This window comes from Bos grunniens, chromosome 6 (assembly GCF_055505025.1).
Source record: "Bos grunniens cultivar Pamir isolate PY7600 chromosome 6, Bosgru_T2T1.0, whole genome shotgun sequence".
Taxonomy (NCBI): Eukaryota; Metazoa; Chordata; class Mammalia; order Artiodactyla; family Bovidae; genus Bos; species Bos grunniens.
In genome coordinates, this window is record NC_141170.1 from 52,024,430 (window position 1) to 52,046,214 (window position 21,785).

The following is a 21,785-nucleotide window of genomic DNA, read 5'->3' on the forward strand; positions in this document are numbered from 1 at the left end:
CCAGAAACCCAACCTTCCTACCAGTGATCTGACCCTCCCCAAAGAGACCTCTATACGGACTTCCATCACCTCAGGTAATTTTGCCAACTTCTGAACTTGATATCAGTGGTATCAATCGTACAGTATGCATGCCTTTTTTGTCTAACTCCATTTGCTCAACATTATGTTTTAGAGATTCACTGTACTTTCATCTTCTTGTAGTTCATTCATTCTCATTTTTTATGGTATTCTAATATATTTTATGGGCTTCCCTGGTGGCTCAGTGGTAAAAAATTCACCTGCCCATGCCTGCCAGTGCAGGAGATGCAAGTTCATCCCTGAGTTGGGAAGATCCCTGAGAGAAGGAAATGGCAAACCACTACTGTATGCTTGCCTAGGAAATTTCATGGACACAGGAGCCTGGTGGGCTAGTCCATGGGGTTGCAAACAGTCAGACATGACAGTGACTAAACAATAATATGTTTTATACCACAATATATTTTTCTACTCTGCTGTTGACAGACATATGAGGTGTTTCCAGCTACTGTGAATGGTGATGCTAGGACTATTCTTGTACATGTCTTTGATGGAACATGGCTATGTATTTGTTCAGCAAAACAGTTTTTTAAAGTGGTTATGGACATTATATTCCTCCTAGCTATGAAAGTTGCACTTGCTCCAAATTCTCCCCAAAACTTGGTATTGCCAATCATTTTCATTTGAGCGATTCTGATGGTAATGTTGTGGTATTTCTTTGTGGTTTTAAGTTACATTTTCCTAATGATTGGGGCTGAATTTTCAAGCTGTTTTGGTTATTTAAATATCCTTTTTTGTGAAGTGTCTGTCCGAGTATTTTGCCCATTTTTTGATTGGGTAGTCTGTCTGTCTGTTCCTAATTTGCATTGTATGCATTGTAAAGATCTCCCACTGGCTGGCTTACCTTTCCTTTCTTCTGTTAGTGTCTATTATGGAATAGAAAGTCTTAATTTTAATGGGTTAGTATTATTAATCTTTTCCAATCCTCAGTTTTCCAGATTCTCAGAGGCTGTGAAAGCCTCTTTCTAAATTACTAGGAGGGCCCTTTGGCTTCCACAACATGAGTTACAGTTGCCTGCAGTTTTGAGTTCTTTTTCTAGAATATTGGTGCTTAGCACTAAGTCATCCAATCCACTGTCCTTATAGTTACTTGCCAAATACTTGGTGTGTCACCCCATTGAGTGCATTCCTTTCTTTAGGTAGAGTATTCCAGTTCACTTCTGATAATGATTTTAGCAATTGGACCACCCCCTGATGCCAGGGAATGTCTGTCTCCACCTACCATCAATAATGGCAACTTCACACTTATGCCAGCAGTGAGTGATCCAGATCAATAACCCCATCAGACTGCCTGCTTTCTGGGACCACTCCTGCAACTGTCACAAGCTGGGTCTTTCAGAAGCAGTCACTGAGATGGAATTTGTTGTACAGGGTGTTTATTAGGTATCAGCACTTATGTAAAGGAGGAGAGAGAAGGCAGGATTAGGTGGAGGCAGAAGCTGAAATGTGATCCAGGCCCACTGAAGCTTTAGCTAAATCCTCGGGGAGTTCTGGGGCTCATATGGTCTCAGAGACTTGTTCCGTGTTGGGACAAGTCAGCCAGGTCTTTATACCCCCACCTGAAGCCACCACTGGATGTGATCCTTCTTGGGAAGGATGTGCCCTTGTTTAGGGCCGTTCTCTGTTGGCTGACAGTGGGGGAAGCAGATCCTCTCCTGAAGGGCAGGAGTGTAGAGTGGGAACAGACCACATTGATCCAGTAAGAACTGCACTGATTTTGCTCTCTGTTTATAAGACAGTGTCGGTAAGACTCCACCTCCCTCTCGTTTGTTTCCATTCTGAGAGTGCGTTTCTCTGGTGAGCCTTGCTGAGAAACCAAGGTGTTTCTTGCATTCTGCTCCTCCTTGGCAGTCCCAAGTTGTAATTTTTATTTTTTTTTGGTAGAGCAGAAAGATTGCTAGATTTCCACTTGGCTTTGCAGAGGTTTTCTACCTAACTCTTTGGCTTGTTCTTTACAGCAGAAGCCTTGAGGGGAAATCCTTCCACACAATAGGCCTGCCCTTCTCTGTGTCTCCTTCCCTGCTACATCCTCGGCGCCTTTATTTCCCACTCCTCTGGTAGCACCAAAACTCGAATTTTTGTCTGTCTACCTCTGTGGGATTACCAAAAAGTTCTACTGGCTTCTCTGCCTCTTTGCAGTGGCCCTCTGTCCAGATTCTCAGTTTCTAGTACTGTGCCAAGAATTGGCAAGTTCCAAGGGGTAAAAGCATCCATACATAGAATGTAGACTGTTTGTTCTACAGTTGTCTTCTCTCTGGATCTTAGCCACTCACCTCTTAATAGTCTCACCAGCTATCAGAGGCCTTTAAATGGATGTTTCTTGTGTTTCATCTGGCTTTTCCAGTTTTACTTGATGGGAGGGACATTAACCTGTCACAAGTTACTCATCCAAGCCTAAAGTAAGGGTTTGTTTATTTCTTTTTAACACAATGTACAGTAGAGGTCTACTACTAAATTAGGATTCCCTCCAAAAGGTTGTATATAGCAATAAACTACCAGAATGATGAGTGAGTGTACATGAAAAAGAAGCCCTTTTAATTCTTTTTCAGCTACATTTCTCCCATTTTAATAAGAACACTTTATTACTCATCATTTGGAAAAAGTAGCCTGTTGATATAGGATTTAAGAATCCACTGAGGTGAAAATAAAAAATCATCAGTGTTCCATAACATGATGGTCCTAAAGTATCAGTTTTTAAAATCAAAGTAATACCAATATTCTTTAATAGCTCTAGGTGAAATGCCACTTCACATGTGTTCCTCAAATATCAGAAGATAGTACAAATCTTTCCATCTTGGAAAAGATTGATGGTTTTGGAAAAGATCTGGGAAGATATATTTAAAAAAAACTTACATTTTAAGAGAATAGAAATGTCCTAAGTACACTCATCTGAGACCCTCTATTTGTCAACCTTTTTAGAATTCTTTATACTCTTTTTTTCCATGTAGAGTTAATTCTCTGAAAATGAGTCTGATAATCGGTGTTTGATGCAGTATTTTCCAGGAATTTAAAATAATTTTTCCATCTCATGCTTGATAGATAAGCGGTATGCTAGCCATCACAGGTATATTCATAGGGCATGTGCTAGGAAAAAACCACTGTTAGCTGTGATATTTATGCATGCATGAGAATATAATTTCTAGCGCACACACACATAGTTACTTAAAAATGTTCATATACTAAGAATATTGTATGCCAGGTAGAAAAGTATCAATTATATAATATTGCCTTAATCGTATAAGGGTTTATGTTGTAAGACCAGTTATGAATATAACTCATGAAAGTCTTTTTCTCATTTTTTCACTTATTTAGTAAATATTCATTGAGTATTCAGTTCTGAGCATTATTGCAGGTAATATGAAAAAATAAAAGGAATTACAGTAACGATAATGTTGGTTTATATCCACCTAGAGTGATGGTTCTCAACCAGAGATAATTTTGCGACCCCTCCACCTGGGAACATTGGCAATGTCTAGAGATAACTTGGTTGTCACAACTCTGGGGACAGAAAGAGTTGCTACTGGCATTTTGCAGGTAGAGACCCACTATACTGTAAAACATCCTGCAGGGTGTAGGGCAGCTACCCACACAAACTGTTTGGTCCCAAATGCCAGTAGTGCTCCTTTTGAGAGACTCTAGGTTAGGCGTGATGTTTTGCAAGGTACTTGGCTTCCCTGGTGGCTCAGACGGTAAAGCGGCTGCCTGCAATGCAGGAGACCCAGGTTCGATTCCTGGGTTGGGAAGATCCCCTGGAGAAGGAAATGGCAATCCACTCCAGCACTCTTGCCTGGAAAATCCCATGGATGGAGGAGCCTGCTGGCTCCAGTCCATGGGGTCGCAAAGAGTCGGACACGACTGAGTGACTTCACTCACTTTCTAGTAATAATAATAATACTTCTCATACTCCTGACCTTTAAGGAGTAATATTTAATACTTTAAGGAGTGTTAAGCCTAATTTGGTAGATCTATATATAAGAATGTGAGAAACAATGTAAAAAGAACATTAGTAACTCCATATAACATGCTGACAGACAGAAACTGTAGAAGAACACAAGTTAAATGTCAATGGAATAGAAGTGGAGTCAATGATATAAAGGAGTTCTGAATGTTTGAAAAATGAAGGGTCTCACTTGACACAGAGGAAGCAAGGGGGTGTCCTGGGTAGGCATTCAGCACTGCGGACCTGTATTGGGTGTCAGGTGTCTATTTAGCCCATGAAACAAATGATGATTAAAAGTTGACTCCCATCTTAGTTTTCTCCTTCCAACTCGTCAAGTCATTTGCCCAAGAAAACAGCAGCCTCGCTTTTACCTTGTGAACCCCATTCTCCTTTCCAAAGTGCTTTCACAGCTGTTAGCTCACTTTGCTTCCAGAGTAAATCTCTGAGGTATTATCATCTTCATTTTATAAATTAGGAAACTGAGGTTCAGGAAGATTATCCCAAGATTATTTTAAATCAGCCCCCCAGTTCTGTTTTCATCCCGGGACCGTCCTGGGATTTGATTATTAATCTTTTAATGCTCCCCTCTGTTACAGCCTCCTTCTCACAAGAGCTTTCAAATGCCTTTTTAGACTGAGCTGAGCCAAAACTCACAACCTGTAACAGCTGCTTTTCCCAATGCACAGCTCTGTAAATTTAACTCATCTTGTCATAGCATCTTTTCAATCAGTCATAACTCTGAAGATATTTTGTTCTCATATGGAAGGATACTCAGTTGTCTTACCCTTTCTATCTTATACCAATGCCTGGTCCCGTAAAGTAAATAATGTGCTAACGTGATAATGCTGTGGAAACTATTCTCAGAGGTTTTTAAAATAAACATTAGTGTGTGTTTCCATAGTTGACTTGTGAGAACTCAGAGGGCTAAAGGTCAAGGTCCATCAATCATTCTGAGCTTTCTGACTAGTCCTTTACTCTACCTTGTCTGAAATTGTGTATGGAAAGTAGTTTAGAAATAGATCTCTGGTGCCATGAAAGAACTTCAGCTATTTATTCTTTCATTTTCCTCTTCCTTTTCCGAATATCTTATTTGCTTTCTTAGCTTTGGTTGTTGAGATAAACCACTTCAGTATGTTAGCCCCAGTACATTGTTGTCTCAAGATCTTAGTAAAACATAATACCCCTTTCTCATTTTGTGTTGTGAATTCACTTGGGAAAATTACTTTAATGTAGTGTCAATATTTTGCCAGAGGCAGATGAGTAGAGTTACCAAAATTAGCCACACACTTTTCATTACAATGAATAGTCAAATATAATGAGATTTGCCTAGAACCTCAAATTTTGTAACATTTATAATTTTAAATTATTGACAGCTTAAGTTGTAAAAGCATTTTCTTTCTTTGATATATAGTTGCTTCTTTTAAGGGCCCCAAACCTAAATCTGAAGACTTGTTTTCAAGCCCTAGTTGTTTTATTTAATAACTGGGTGGTCTTGAAGCAAGTTTCATAAACCCTTTTTATTTCTCTTTCCTCAATTTTATTTTACAGTAGGAATAATACCTGGGTGGTAGAATGGTTTTATGGACTAAATAAAATACTGTATTTGAAAACATTTTGGGAATCCATAACGCACTATGAAAATGTAAACGCTTCAGTATAACAGACATTTAGAAGCTACATGTTCTATGGACCATGTAGTCAGTGAGGAACTGGGAAGGAAAGACAGAATGCAGAATTTTTAAAAAAGCTTATTTATTTGGCTGCATCAGGTCTTAGTTGCCCCTCATGGGATCTCTTTAGTTGCAGCATGTGAGATCTAGTTCCCTGACCAGAGATCCCACCCAGGCCCCCTGCACTGGGAGCATGTAATCTTAGCCACTGGACCAGGGAAATGCTGGCATGCAGACTTTTTAAAGTGCTCATAAGCCCATGGAGAGCTAGACAGATGAGTACAAAGGCAGAGCCTAAGACAAGGATCTGAGCACAAATCGTATGTTTGGGAGAAGTGTGGACCAGTGGAGGAGTGGGAAGGTGGTTCAAGGGATGGAAGGTGGCCAGTAAAGGTAAATTATGAATTCAGCTACCATTGTGGTCAACTGGGGCTTAATGTCATGGTAAAATCTGGGAAGTAGTGTATGATTTGTACAATATGGCTCCAAATTACCCCACTAGAGGGATGAGGAACTGAGGGATACCCTTCCTTCCTTTAGCCTTTGAAGCTGATAAGGATCTACTACAGCCTATAAGTACTATGTCCTGTAAGAGCAGAGACATGGGATTGTGGAGGAGGAAGTCCGAAACCTGGCTGCACCCCACAGAGGAAGGCCTTTGTCTCTGGTTATTTCTCCTTCATCTGTGGCACTCTCTTTGCCTTTGTTTCTAGAACACTGCTCTGTTTTGGTCTGCTTCCCATACTCTGGCCACACATCAGTCTCTCTCCTCCTCTCCTGGCTCCTGAAATATTGATATTCCACAGAACTCTGGTCTCAACCCTCTTTTCTCAATAGTCTGTTCATTTTGTCTAGGAAACCTCATAGTTGCTCATAGCCACATAAGTACTAATGACTCTTAAATCTGTACTTCATCCCTAATCTTATTCCACTCCCTCAGGCCTCCAACCTGTATTCCGAAGTCCTTGCTCCAACCTCTCAAGCAAAGCTACTTTCCCCTAGATCTTCAGGAATTGTCATCCATGTTGCTGAATTCTATGGGAAGTTCTCAGTCTTCCCCTGACTTGACCTCCTCCAACTTTTGCCACCTTTAATCACTCTCTTCATCCAAGATAAACCCTCTAGGCTTCCAGGGAGGTTTTCTTTCTACTTTTGGACTGTGTGCGTATTCAGTTGCATCTGACTCCTTGTGACCCTCATGGACCGTAGGCCACCAGGATCCTCTGTCCATAGGATTTTCCAGGCAAGAATATTGGAGTAGATTGCCATTTCCTCCTGCCAGGGATCTTCCCGACCCAGAGTTCAAACTTGTGTTTCCTGCAAGTCTCCTACAGTGTAGGCAGATTCTTTATGTCTGAGCCACCAACAGAATTTCTTTCTACTCTGGCCACCTATTTTCAGCCTCCTTTGATATTTTCTCCTCATTTCTCTCACCTCTAAACACTAGAGTGCCCCAGGGCTCATTTCTTGGACCACTCCTCTTTTTGATGATCTAATTCAGGCTCATGGCTTGAAATACCACCAGACACTGACATCTACCAGCATGGATCTCAAACCCGCACATCCTCTAAACTCTGGGCTTGCATGTATATGTATGCTTGTGCTATATACTCACACCACACACACACACACTGCTTTCAGCTTTCTAGTTATTTCTACTTGAGTGTCTGCAAAATGTGTTAAGCATAGTAGGTCCTACATACTACCCTGATCTAGTATTGACCCCACCCCTGCTCTCCTTCAAACCCTCCTCATGTTAGTAACAACTTCATTCTTCTAGTTGTTTCAGCCAAAAGCCTTGTACCATCCTTGACTTTTCTCTTTCTCTTCCATACCATATCTGATCTTTCAGAAATCTTACTGTCTCTACTCTCAAAATGTACACATAATCCAACCAGTGTTCACTATCTTCATGACAACCCCTGGCTCTGGTCATTTCAGTTCCTGCTTGGATTATCCTTCCACCTCCTTATTAGCATCCTTGCTTGCCCCAGCAGGTTGTTCTCCATACGGAAGCAAAAGGGATCATTTAAACATTTACATCTCTCCTGTCCAAGTTTTCCCATCTCCCTCAATTATAAAAGCCACTATCCCTACAACCTTCAGGGCACTCCATCAGTATCATTGCCTCTCATGACTCCAGGGGGGCACCAGTCACACAGAATTCAAGGTAAACAGTGCCTGCTAGAGTTGTACAACACAAACATCCTGCCCTTCATTATCTGGCCCATATCATCTCTCTGATTTTTCTCTGAATACTTGCCTTTTTGCTCTTAAGGTTCCAACTCCTCTGCCTGCAATGCTCTTCTCCTAGAGATATCTTCTCAGTTCTTTAAAGCATCTGTCTGTAGGGCTGTAACATAGAACATGTTAGGGAGGGTGATCACAGATAAGGGAAGGAAGAGAAGCCATAGGAATAACAGCTATTGTTACTGTTGTGGTTATTAGGGCAGTGATAGAGATAAAGACTTGGAAGAACTCTTAATAAACTACACAATCAACTTGTCCAGTACTTGAATTTCGTTTGGCTGTGAATTGAAACTTGAAGGTTTTAAAAATCATTTGAAGTCCCTAACAATCTCTTTCCATCTATGAACCATGAGGAATGCTCAGCTTGTGGATTTCCTCTGTTTTCTGTGAAAGCCAGTCTTGTTTTGACTTCCCTCCTTCCCATGCCAGCTAAAGAAGCAGTGCCAAATAAAACAGATTTCTTGTTGAGCCTAAGTACTAGCTCTTCTCTTTGGGTTCAGTAATTCTTATTTATAGATCATTTGAGATTAGGTGTCTATTCTCTGCCAGATATTGCTTTGCTTGAGATGGCACAGTGGTTCCTAAAACAGAAATAGAGAGATGTCCTTTCCTCACCTGCTTTCATTCATTCTTCTTCTATTTTCGAGTTAATAGCATGGCTTGGAAGTTGGTAACTCAGAAACCCAATATCATGGGTTGATCTCTGTGCATCTTACAGAATATTATTTTGTTCAGTGGCTGGAGACCAAGGGCATCCACTTTTTGTTCAGTATTGCCTCTTGCTATCAGAAATCCACATTTGTGGTCTTACAGATGATAATAAAATACAGAAATGTTTATCAACAAAGCAAAAGTTTGATTTTTTTGATATATGTAATTATAAATTCATAGCGCTAAGCCTATTTTATTTTGGTCAATATTTGGTCTGACCACTCTAACAAGAATGCTGGTAATTCACATGTGAACAATTCAAAGCCTGATCTATTTTAATTCTATCTCCAGCTTTATATCTCTATGTTGATCAATTTAATCACAGCAGATACATCTTTATAGAACCAGGTAGCTGAATAAAATTGCTGGTTGGTTTTTTTTTTTTCCACACAATAAAAATATTAGCTTAGTTCTGTTTCATATTTCTGTCTAAAAATTCCCAAGACTGGATACTACCTCAGTCCTTTTGATGGACATAACTCCTTACACTCAGTCAGTTATCCTTGAAATTGAGCTCCAGGAACGTGGCAATTTCCTGATAATTCAGACTTCCTAGAGTTTGAACTCTACACTCTGGGCCACCCACTGAAACTAACGCGTGATTCAGAATCATCTCATCAAAGTCTGAATCTCTCCTGAAATTGCGACTTCATTATGCCAAATAGCATCACGATCTTCATAACTTCAATTCCATTGAGCTCAGCAGTTGGGAAGCAATTGCCATCTCCATTTCATCCACTCAATCCATATGTTTATTTGGTGTCTAAACCTCTGTGCACATTTAAACAAAATGAGCTAAATCCATATTGAGGAGGCTGTGAATGTAACATAGTATTCAGAGGTATGGTCTTCCAAATATTTTTGCTTGTGGGACCCTAAAAGGATTTTGAAAAATTATATATCCCTTTCACGATTTTAAGTTAATATTTAAAAACTTTAAATCATGAATGTAAGCAGTTGACAGAATACAATCTAAAGGATATTATAATAATCGACATTTTAAAAATGAAACTGTTATATTACTCTTTTAAATGTGTTCAGTGGAATTTAAATACCATAGTGACTTGGCACTCACAGCCATTCAAAATTTGCAAGCTCTTCTTTTAATATTGGACAGATATTACATAGCTTCTCTTTTCACACTTCTATTTCCCTTTGCTCACAGAATTTCATTCTGGTGTATTCTTTTTAATGCTTATAATTATTTTTATCACCCTAGAAAAAAGCCACATATGAGAATGGAAATTATTACTTACAAAAAACTTCTCTCATTTATGAGACTGAGTGTTAGCATTTTGATTAACTTTCTGTAGTAATTGTGACTTAAGTCTACTATGTATAAATAATTACTAAGCTTAAATGTGACTTTTGTTGGAAATTCATCTCTCATTGTGTTAGATGGGATGATTTCTTTTAAAACTGGTTTGTGTAGAATGGAACAGGGTTTGGCATCAATTCCATTTGTACTTTTTTTGTCTTCTGGATTGTAATGACTTGAAGACTTATTCATATAATTGCTCCTGCTGCTGCTAAGTTGCTTCAGTCATGTCTGACTCTGTGCGACCCCATAGATGGCAGCCCACCAGGCTCCCCCGTCCCTGGGATTCTCCAGGCAAGAACATTGGAATGGGTCGCCATTTCCTTCTCCAATGCATGAAAGTGAAAAATGAAAGTGAAGTTGCTCAGTCATGTCCGACTCTTAGCGACCCCATGGACTGCAACCTAACAGGCTCCTGCGTCCATGGGATTTTCCAGGCAAGAGTACTGGAGTGGGGTGCCATCGCCTTCTCCGATTCATATAATTAAGTACATGGAAATAAAAGGAGTTTACCATAATAATGGTCCTCAATTATTTGAGCAACTTTCCAGGTTAATATCAAAAGTCACATAGTAATAATCTACCATTAAAATTATTAGAGTCTTGGTTTGATTCTTCTCCTATTTTTGAAAGTAAAAATTGGAAAGCACCTTACTTGCCCATGAATTTATTATCCTGTCATTAGAGTCTTCATGGTCTCAATTTCTGATAATTTTACCAGGATTTATCAAACATCTATTTATTTTATTTATCTAACATCTTTCAGTTAGATCACTTTGTTTAAATCCATATACTGATAAAGAATTGGGAAACTGAAATATTGTTAATTTCAATTTATCTTTGATAATACAAAAATTTTGATGAAAAGCTTTATATGCTATCACATGCATTAAATATATACATCAAAACTTTGAAGCTGTTTATTTGGTTTATTCAATTGACATAGAATTTACCTAATTGGTAAAACCAAACTTCACTGTCAAACTAATTGGCCAAATTAGAGTGACTTTCTGACAGAAATAAGCTGATTTTTAGTTTATATTAGTGTGTTAGTATGTGTCCCTGTGTAAAGTATCTTACTTAACTTCTTAATTTACACAATAAAATTCAGTTTTTTCTCGTGTACAATTCTGTGAATTTTAACACATGCATAGATTCTTATAACCATTAACACATCAGGATGCACAATAGTTCTATTACCAAAATGTGTACTCATGTTATTCTTTGTGATCAAACCCACATTCCAACCCCATTGATCTGCTCTTCAGACTTTGTCATACCTTTCCAGGATGTCATGTAAATAGAATTACAGTATCTTTTGAGACTAAACTTCTTTCACTTACAGTGATACCTTTAAGATTAATTCATGTTGTTACTTGTATCCACTATTAGTATTATTTTTACTATTAGTATTTGATTTCTATGTATGATGACTTACTTGTTGTAGGACATTTATTTTTAATGCATGCCTGTACCCCAAGCTCAAGCAAGTTTTCCCAAACCTCATCCTGCGTGGCCCCCATGACTCAGTGCCCCTGATTTGGCATGTCCTCTTAGCTGCCTCTTCTGCAAGATTCCCAGCTACGGCCTAAAGGATATTTTTTATTTCCAACTTTTAGTGATTATGAGTATTATTGCCAGCCATTTACTTAAATTTTTTTAAGCAAATTCCTCCAGGATAAACACCTAGATTGGTAAGCGCTTTATTCTATAGGAATTGCCAAACTGTTTTCTAGACTGGCTGTTTTGTTTTGCTTTCTCGCCAATAATGTATGTGAATTCCAGTTGTTCCATAATCTCACCGGTGCTTGGTATTGTCCGGTTGATTTGTATTGCTTTTGTGTTAGCTATTCTAACAGGTATGGAAAGGTATCTCATTGTGGTTTTAATTTGCATTTATTTGTTGACTAGTGAATGAGCATCTTTAACATGCTGATTTCCCATTGGTACATCTTCTTTGGTGAAGTGCCCATTCATTTCCTTTGCTCATTTTTTCCCCCCTTGGGTTGTATTTCTTATTGTTGAGTTTTGAGAGTTCTTTGTATATTCTCGGTGGCAAATCTTTTATTGATTATGTGATTTGGAAATATTTTCTCCCAGCCTACACCTGTCTTTTCATTCTCTTCACATTGTCTTTCACTGAGCAGACATTTTTATTTCAATGAAGTCTAATTTATCAATCTTTTTTTGTATGTTACATGCTTTTGTATCAAAGAACTCTTTGCCTTACATATGTGCATGAAGATTTTCTCTTATAATTTCTCCTGAGACTTTTATACTTTTTGTTTTATTTTGAAATATGGTGAGTTAAATTTTGCATGAAGTGTGAAGTACAGGTCAAGTGGTATTTTCTTTTTGCAAATTGATATCCAATTTTTCTAGGATCACTTGTTGAAAAGACTATCCTTTCCTCATTAAAGTGCTTTTGTACCTTTGTTATGTTAATTTACCATATTCATGTGGGTCTGTTTCTTGATTCTACTCTGTTCCATTCTGTATCTATCCAAAACCATGCTATCTTAATTATTATAGCTTTATCATAAGTGTTAATATCTTGGTGGTGTGAATTTTTCAACTGTGTTCTTATTCAAAATTTATTTTTAAGTTCTAGTGTCTTGCCTTTCTGTATAAATTTTAGAATCAGCTTGTCAAAAAATCCTGCAGTGATTTGATTGGAATTGTGTTAAAGCTATTAATCAGTTTAGAAAGATGTCAATTTGATATCTTAATCATATTGAATCTTTTAAACCATAACCTTGGTTTATCTTACCATTTATTAGGTCTTCCTTGACTCTGATATCAACATTTTCGTTATATAGATTTTGCACATATTTCTTTGGATTCTTTTAGAGCTGTTGTAAAAAGTATTGTTTTTATGATATTGGTCTATTTTTCATTGTTTGTTATGGTAAACAGAATTATAAGATAATCTCCATTCCCCTGGAGTATGCTCACTGTACCTGTATAATTTCCCTACTTTTGAATGTGGACATGAATTGTGTATATGATATGATAGTCACTTCTGTTATATGTCCCAGCCAACTTTGAGAAAGGTGGAGTATGAATGGAAGGGCTGACATAATCATTTAACCCTTAAACTCTATTCTTGGTTCCTGATCGTTTTTATTATGAAAGATACTGAATTTTATCAAATGCTCTTTTCTGAGTCTGTTATTTTGATCATTTGATTTTTCTTTAGTTTGGTAATCAGATGATTACATTTAAAAAATTTTTTGGATGTTGAATAGCATTGCTTCTGAGGATAAACCCCACTTGGTTGATTATTTTGTGCCTAAAGATGATTTTCCTTGAATTTATTCTATCAGGTTGACGGAAAAGCTCATTCATTCCGAACGAACTTTTTGGCCAACCCAATATTAGGGGGCTTTGGACACGACTGAAGTGACTTAGCAACAGCAGCAGCAGCAGCTGTGATTCTAAAGTCTAAATTTATATCTTTCACTAAATTTAGGAAGTTATAGTCATTTATTTTTCAATTTTCTGAATAAATGTTTCTCATTTCCTTCTTGAATTTTAATGACATCAATGTTAGATCTTTTTATAGTACCCAACTGGTCCCTAAACTTATGTTCATTTTTTTTTTTTCCAGTCATTCTTCTCTCTCATGCAGGTTGGATAATCTTTTAATCTATGTTCAAGTTCATTGGCTCTTTCCATTGTCATCTCAGTTCTGCCATTCTGTGGCTCTTAAAAAGAAAGGAACTTAGTTACCATATTTTTTAGTTCGAAAATTTCTACTTGATTCTTTCTTGAAGTTGTTATTTCTCTACTGAGAACTTCTGTCCTTCCACTCATTTCAAACCTGTTGACCATTACTTCATGGAGCATGTGTATAATAGCTAATTTAAAGGCTTCATCAAATAATTCCAACATCTACGTCATCTGAGGGTTCAGTTCAGTTCAGTTCAGTCGCTCAGTCGTGTCCGACTCTTTGTGACCCCATGATTCACAGCATGCCAGGCCTCCCTGTCCATCACCAACTCCCGGAGTTCACTCAGACTCATGTCCATCGAGTCGGTGATGCCACCCAGCCATCTCATCCTCTCATCCCTTTCTCCTCCTGCCCCCAATCCCTCCCAGCATCAGAGTCTTTTCCAATGAGTCAACTCTTCGCATGAGGTGGCCAAAGTACTGGAGTTTCAGCTTTAGCATCATTCCTTCCAAAGAAATCCCAGGGCTGATCTCCTTCAGAATGGACTGGTTGGATCTCCTTGCAGTCCAAGGGACTCTCAAGAGTCTTCTCCAACACCACAGTTCAAAAGCATCAATTCTTCAGCGCTCAGTCTCCTTCACAGTCCAACTCTCACATCCATACATGACCACAGGAAAAACCATAACCTTGACTAGACAGACCTTTGTTGGCAAAGTAATGTCTCTGCTTTTCAATATGCTATCTAGGTTGGTCATAACTTTCCTTCCAAGGAGTAAGCATCTTTTAATTTCATGGCTGCAGTCACCATCTGCAGTGATTTTGGAGCCCCCAAAAATAAAGTCTGACACTGTTTCCACTGGTTTCCCCATCTATTTTCCATGAAGTGATGGGACCGGATGCCAGGATCTTCATTTTCTGAATGTTAAGCTTTAAGCCAACTTTTTCACTCTCCACTTTCACTTTCATCAAGAGGCTTTTTAGTTCCTCTTCACTTTCTGTCATAAGGGTGGTGTCATCTGCATATCTGAGGTTATTGATATTTCTCCCTGCAATCTTGATTCCAGCTTGTGTTTCTTCCAGTCCAGCGTTTCTCATGATGTACTCTGCATAGAAGTTAAATAAGCAGGGTGACAATATACAGCCTTGACGAACTCCCTTTCCTATTAGGAACCAGTCTGTTGTTCCATGTCCAGTTCTAACTGTTGCTTCCTGACCTGCACACAGATTTCTCAAGAGGCAGATCAGGTGGTCTGGTATTCCCATCTCTTTCAGAATTTTCCACAGTTTATTGTGATCCACACAGTCAAGAAAGCAGAAATAGATGTTTTTCTGGAACTGTCTTGCTTTTTCCATGATCCAGCGGATGTTGGCAATTTGATCTCTGGTTCCTCTGCCTTTTCTAAAACCAGCTTGAACATCAGGAAGTTCACAGTTCACATATTGCTGAAGCCTGGCTTGGAGAACTTTGAGCATTACTTTGCTAGCATGTGAGATGAGTTGGTGTGTATGTTTTCACTGGGGTTACTGAGAATGATCTGCTTTTTAGTTTGTCAACCGATTTTGGAGTAACAAGTCGGCATTTTGAGTACATTATGAGATTCTAGGCCTTGCTAAAATTCTCTGGAGGATGTTGGTTTCCATTTGTGTTTTGTTGTTTCATAGTCACCTGACCCACTGGGGTTCAGGTCATAAGTTCCATTATACCTTCTGTGGGCTTTGGTTCCAATGTCAGTTTAGTTTTTAAAGACTTTGTTGTGCCTCTTGGATCCTTCCTGCATGTATGCCTCCTGTGGACCAGTCTGGTAGCTGGGCCATGCCGACATTGCAGTTTACTTCTCAAAGCTTTTGGTATTATTTTTCAAACCATGTTTATGGATTCATTCTGGGGAATATGCTCAGGACTTCATACACAGCTTCCTCCTCGGTGGCCTCCTGGAAACTCCCTAACTCCCAGGGACCCTTCCTCCTGTTTTTTTGTTTAAAAAGCTGTAGTTTCATCATCCATTCAGTGTCATGTCCACCTCTGGGGCAAATACACAGCCTAGGCTGTCGCTGCCTCCCCTGTTGCAGACATGCTGCTTTATTACTGGGACCTCCCTCCAAAGTAGGGTCAAGAGAAAAGACACCTTGGGGATTTCCCCTTCTGTTTGGCAGGGACCCTCCCTCCCATTTCTCTGACCAGGGAGAGAGTTTCTCTTGACCATGCCTGCTACATAGTTCCATAATTTTACTACCCTGATTCTGTGTTGCAAAATATGGGTGGAAAAAGAAAAACACTAGAAAACACACTTCGTTATTAGTCTTTTTTTTTTTAATTGAAGTATATTTGACATATAGCATTATATTAGTTTCAAGTGTACAATGTAATGACTTAATATTAGTCTATTTTAAGTTAAGTTCCCTTTTCAATCTGCCTGTTATTCCTTCCTTTTCAGATACCAAAGATAACTTGCTTTACGTGTTTTATTGACAATATTCAGTTATAATCAGAGGGGTAATGAGGTGGAATATTCTTCTTCCATCTTAACTGGAGCTAGAAGCTTAGACTCTCACTCTCTATCTCTAATATTAAGATACGTATTTAAGTAGACAGACAGACAAAACTCAAGGCTTTGACACACATTTGCTGTCTGAAGGAAATAAGCACTCTTGCCTTCAGTGCTTCTTCTCTGTGCTCTTTTAGCTTTGCCCATCAAGAGGTTTTCCTTAGGACAGTGTATTCTCTGACGTTTGAGGGGTGAGGATGCAAGACAGCTAAAGGGAAGGTAGTTTGTATTGTCTACTGTTCGGAACTCCAGAGGTTTCACACTGTAGGATTATATACGACCGCAGGCTTGGAATGGATAAGAGATGTGTTTTTATTTGTTTCAAGTCATTCACAGGACATTCCAAAAGGGGAGGTGAGAAAAGAAAAACTGATGATTTCATTCTTGCATGTGGCCTCAAGTAAAGGCAACTGTAGTAGAGAGGGAAATTAAGGACATGGAAATTGATTCCCTAAAAATCTGCCTGTATGTGCCCATGGAAAGTCTTTGCTTACCCCTAGGGAAGGACCTGCCGCACTTAGAAGATGGCTGTTGTAGAATGATAAAGGCCTGGCTACTCTCCTGTTTCTACTTCTTCAGTGATAATCTGAAGTTGGAAACAGACACATTTAGTGTAGATATGAGTCACAAGTGACAGAAAAGGATGTGCATGTACAAGTGACGATATTAGTATATGTGGAAGTGATAACATTAGTGATATGTGATAAGTGTCAAGCACACAGGGCTCCCCAGGTGGCACTAGTGGTAAAGAACCCAGCTGTCAATGCAGGAGATGTAAGAGACACAGGGTTCCATTCCTGGGGTCGGGAAGATCCCCTGAAGGAGGGCATGCAACCCACTCCAGTATTCTTGCCTGGAGAATCCCATGGACAGAGGAGCCTGGCGGGCTATGGTCCATAGGGTCGCGAAAAGTCAGACACAACTGAAGTAAGTTAGCACACATGCACGTATCAAGCACAGAAAAGTGCTGAGTAATTGTGAAGGTGGAATAGTTAGAGGCTGGTGGGGCTAATCTATAGAAATGGCATTTTGATAGAGATTTGTAGAAGGGATGATCAATTACTTTTAAGTTAAGCTTCTCTTGACTGAATATGGTTAAAGGCAGTTATGAAATTAAACAAGAAAAAAAAATCCACAAAGATATAGTGGTCAGACTTTCCAATCGAAATAAGAGAGTCTTAATAATAATATTTAATGGGAATAGCTGTAACAATAATGATATATAACACTTGCTGAGTATTTATTATATATGAAATGCTGTGCTAAGTGTTTTTTTTTAATTTAATTTTATTTTTTAACTTTACTTAATTGTATTAGTTTTGCCAAATATCAAAATGAATCCACCACAGGTATACATGTGTTCCCCATCCTGAACCCTCCTCCTTCCTCCCTCCCCATACCATCTCTCTGGGTCGTCCCAGTGCACTAGCCCTAAGCATCCAGTATCGTGCATCGAACCTGGACTGGCATCTCGTTTCATACATGATATTTTACATGTTTCAATGCCATTCTCCCAAATCTTCCCACCCTCTCCCTCTCCCACAGAGTTCATAAGACTGTTCTATACATCAGTGTCTCTTTTGCTGTCTCGTACACAGGGTTATTGTTACCATCTTTCTAAATTCCATATATATGGGTTAGTATACTGTATTGGTGTTTTTCCTTCTGGCTTACTTCACTCTGTATAATAGGCTCCAGTTTCATCCGCCTCATTAGAACTGATTCAAATGTATTCTTTTTAATGGCTGAGTAATACTCCATTGTGTATATGTACCACTGCTTTCTTATCCATTCATCTGCTGATGGACATCTAGGTTGCTTCCATGTCCTGGCTATTATAAACAGTGCTGCGATGAACATTGGGGTACACGTGTCTCTTTCCCTTCTGATTTCCCCAGTGTGTATGCCCAGCAGTGGGATTGCTGGATCATAAGGCAGTTCTATTTCCAGTTTTTTAAGGAATCTCCACACTGTTCTCCATAGTGGCTGTACTAGTTTGCATTCCCACCAACAGTGTAAGAGGGTTCCCTTTTCTCCACACCCTCTCCAGCATTTATTATTTGTAGACTTTTGGATCGCAGCCATTCTGAGTGGTGTGAAATGGTACCTCATAGTGGTTTTGATTTGCATTTCTCTGATAGTGAGTGATGTTGAGCATCTTTTCATGTGTTTGTTAGCCATCTGTATGTCTTCTTTGGAGAAATGTCTATTTAGTTCTTTGGCCCATTTTTTGATTGGGTCATTTATTTTTCTGGAGTTGAGCTGTAGGAGTTGCTTGTATATTTTTGAAATTAGTTGTTTGTCAGTTGCTTCATTTGCTATTATTTTCTCCCATTCTGAAGGCTGCCTTTTCACCTTGCTAATAGTTTCCTTTGATGTGCAGAAGCTTTTAAGGTTAATTAGGTCCCATTTGTTTATTTTTGCTTTTATTTCCAATATTCTGGGATGTGGGTCATAGAGGATCCTGCTGTGATGTATGTCAGAGAGTGTTTTGCCTATGTTCTCCTCTAGGAGTTTTATAGTTTCTGGTCTTAGGTTGAGATCTTTAATCCATTTTGAGTTTATTTTTGTGTATGGTGTTAGAAAGTGTTCTAGTTTCATTCTTTTACAAGTGGTTGACCAGATTTCCCAGCACCACTTGTTAAAGAGATTGTCTTTAATCCATTGTATATTCTTGCCTCCTTTGTCAAAGATAAGGTGTCCATATGTGTGTGGATTTATCTCTGGGCTTTCTATTTTGTTCCATTGATCTATATTTCTGTCTTTGTGCCAGTACCATACTGTCTTGATAACTGTGGCTTTGTAGTAGAGCCTGAAGTCAGGCAGGTTGATTCCTCCAGTTCCATTCTTCTTTCTCAGGATTGCTTTGGCTATTCGAGGTTTTTTGTATTTCCATACAAATTGTGAAATTATTTGTTCTAGCTCTGTGAAGAATACTGTTGGTAGCTTGATAGGGATTGCATTGAATCTATAAATTGCTTTGGGTAGTATACTCATTTTCACTATATTGATTCTTCCAATCCATGAACATGGTATATTTCTCCATCTATTAGTGTCCTCTTTGATTTCTTTCACCAGTGTTTTATAGTTTTCTATATATAGGTCTTTAGTTTCTTTAGGTAGATATATTCCCAAGTATTTTATTCTTTTCGTTGCAATGGTGAATGAAATTGTTTCCTTAATTTCTCTTTCTGTTTTCTCATTATTAGTGTATAGGAATGCAAGGGGTTTCTGTGTGTTGATTTTATATCCTGCAACTTTACTATAGTCATTGATTAGTTCTAATAATTTTCTGGTGGAGTCTTTACGGTTTTCTATGTAGAGGATCATGTCATCTGCAAATAGTGAGAGTTTTACTTCTTCTTTTCCAATTTGGATTCCTTTTATTTCTTTTTCTCTCTGATTGCTTGGCCAAAACTTCCAAAACTATGTTGAATAGTAATGGTGAAAGTGGGCACCCTTGTCTTGTTCCTGACTTTAGAGGAAATGCTTTCAATTTTTCACCATTGAGGATAATGTTTGCTGTGGGTTTGTCATATATAGCTTTTATTATGTTGAGGTATGTTCCTTCTATTCCTGCTTTCTGGAGAGTTTTTATCATAAATGGGTGTTGAATTTTGTCAAATGCTTTCTCGCATCTATTGAGATAATCATATGGTTTTTATTTTTCAATTTGTTAATGTGGTGTATTACATTGATTGATTTGCAGATATTGAAGAATCCTTGCATCCCTGGGATAAAGCCCACTTGGTCATGGTGTATGATCTTTTTAATGTGTTGTTGGATTCTGATTGCTAGAATTTTGTTAAGGATTTTTGCATCTATGTTTATCAGTGATATTGGCCTGTAGTTTTCTTTTTTTGTGGGATCTTTGTCAGGTTTTGGTATTAGGGTGATGGTGGCCTCATAGAATGAGTTTGGAAGTTTACCTTCCTCTGCAATTTTCTGGAAGAGTTTGAGCAGGATAGGTGTTAGCTCTTCTCTAAATTTTTGGTAGAATTCAGCTGTGAAGCCGTCTGGACCTGGGCTTTTGTTTGCTGGAAGATTTTTGATTACAGTTTCAATTTCCATGCTTGTGATGGGTCTGTTAAGATTTTCTATTTCTTCCTGCTCGAGTTTTGGAAAGTTGTACTTTTCTAAGAATTTGTCCATTTCTTCCACATTGTCCATTTTATTGGCATATAATTGTTGATAGTAGTCTCTTATGATCCTTTGTATTTCTGTGTTGTCTGTTGTGATCTCTCCATTTTCATTTCTAATTTTATTGATTTGATTTTTTTCCCTTTGTTTCTTGATGAGTCTGGCTAATGGTTTGTCAATTTTATTTATCCTTTCAAAGAACCAGCTTTTGGTTTTGATTTCTTCTGTGATTTGTTGGTTATTCAGCAGCGTGTTGTTCAGCCTCCATATGTTGGAATTTTTAATAGTTTTCCTCCTGTAATTGAGATCTAATCTTACTGCATGGTGGTCAGAAAAGATGCTTGGAATGATTTCTGTTTTTTTGAATTTACCAAGGCTAGATTTATGGCCCAGGATGTGATCTATCCTGGAGAAGGTTCCATGTGCGCTTGAGAAAAAGGTGAAATTCATTGTTTTGGGATGAAATGTCCTATAGATATCAATTAGGTCTAACTGGTCTATTGTATCATTTAAAGTTTGTGTTTCCTTGTTAATTTTCTGTTTAGTTGATCTATCCATAGGTGTGAGTGGGGTATTAAAGTCTCCCACTATTATTGTGTTATTGTTAATTTCTCCTTTCATACTTGTTAGCATTTGTCTTACGTATCGCGGTGCTCCTGTGTTGGGTGCATATATATTTATAATTGTTATATCTTCTTCTTGGATTGATCCTTTGATCATTATGTAGTGACCGTCTTTGTCTCTTTTCACAGCCTTTGTTTTAAAGTCTATTTTATCTGATATGAGTATTGCTACTCCTGCTTTCTTTTGGTCCCTATTTGCATGGAAAATCTTTTTCCAGCCCTTCACTTTCAGTCTGTATGTGTCCCCTGTTTTGAGGTGGGTCTCTTGTAGACAACATATGTAGGGGTCTTGTTTTTGTATCCATTCAGCCAGTCTTTGTCTTTTGGTTGGGGCATTCAACCCATTTATGTTTAAGGTAATTACTGATAAGTATGATCCCGTTGCCATTTACTCTATTGGTTTGGGTTCGAATTTATACACCATTTTTGTGTTTCCTGTCTAGAGAATATCCTTTAGTATTTGTTGGAGAGCTGGTTTGGTGGTGCAGAATTCTCTCAGCTTTTGCTTGTCTGAAATGCTTTTGATTTCTCCTTCATACTTGAATGATATCCTTGCTGGGTACAATAATCTGGGCTGTAGGTTATTTTCTTTCATCATTTTAAGTATGTCTTGCCATTCCCTCCTGGCTTGGAGAGTTTCTATTGAAAGATCAGCTGTTATCCTTATGGGAATTCCCTTGTGTGTTATTTGTTGTTTTTCCCTTGCTGCTTTTAATATTTGTTCTTTGTGTTTGATCTTTGTTAATTTGATTAATATGTGTCTTGGGGTGTTTTGCCTTGAGTTTATCCTGTTTGGGACTCTCTGGGTTTCTTGAACTTGGGTGATTATTTCCTTCCCC

At 38.4% G+C, this 21,785-nt stretch overlaps 1 protein-coding gene across 5 annotated transcripts in view; it reads left to right on the top strand.

Moving 5' to 3' along the window:
- The window catches only part of CORIN (corin, serine peptidase), a 313,930-nt gene that overhangs the window by 135,427 nt on the left and 156,718 nt on the right, over nt 1-21,785 (top strand). The gene's annotated exons all lie outside the window — the stretch shown is intronic.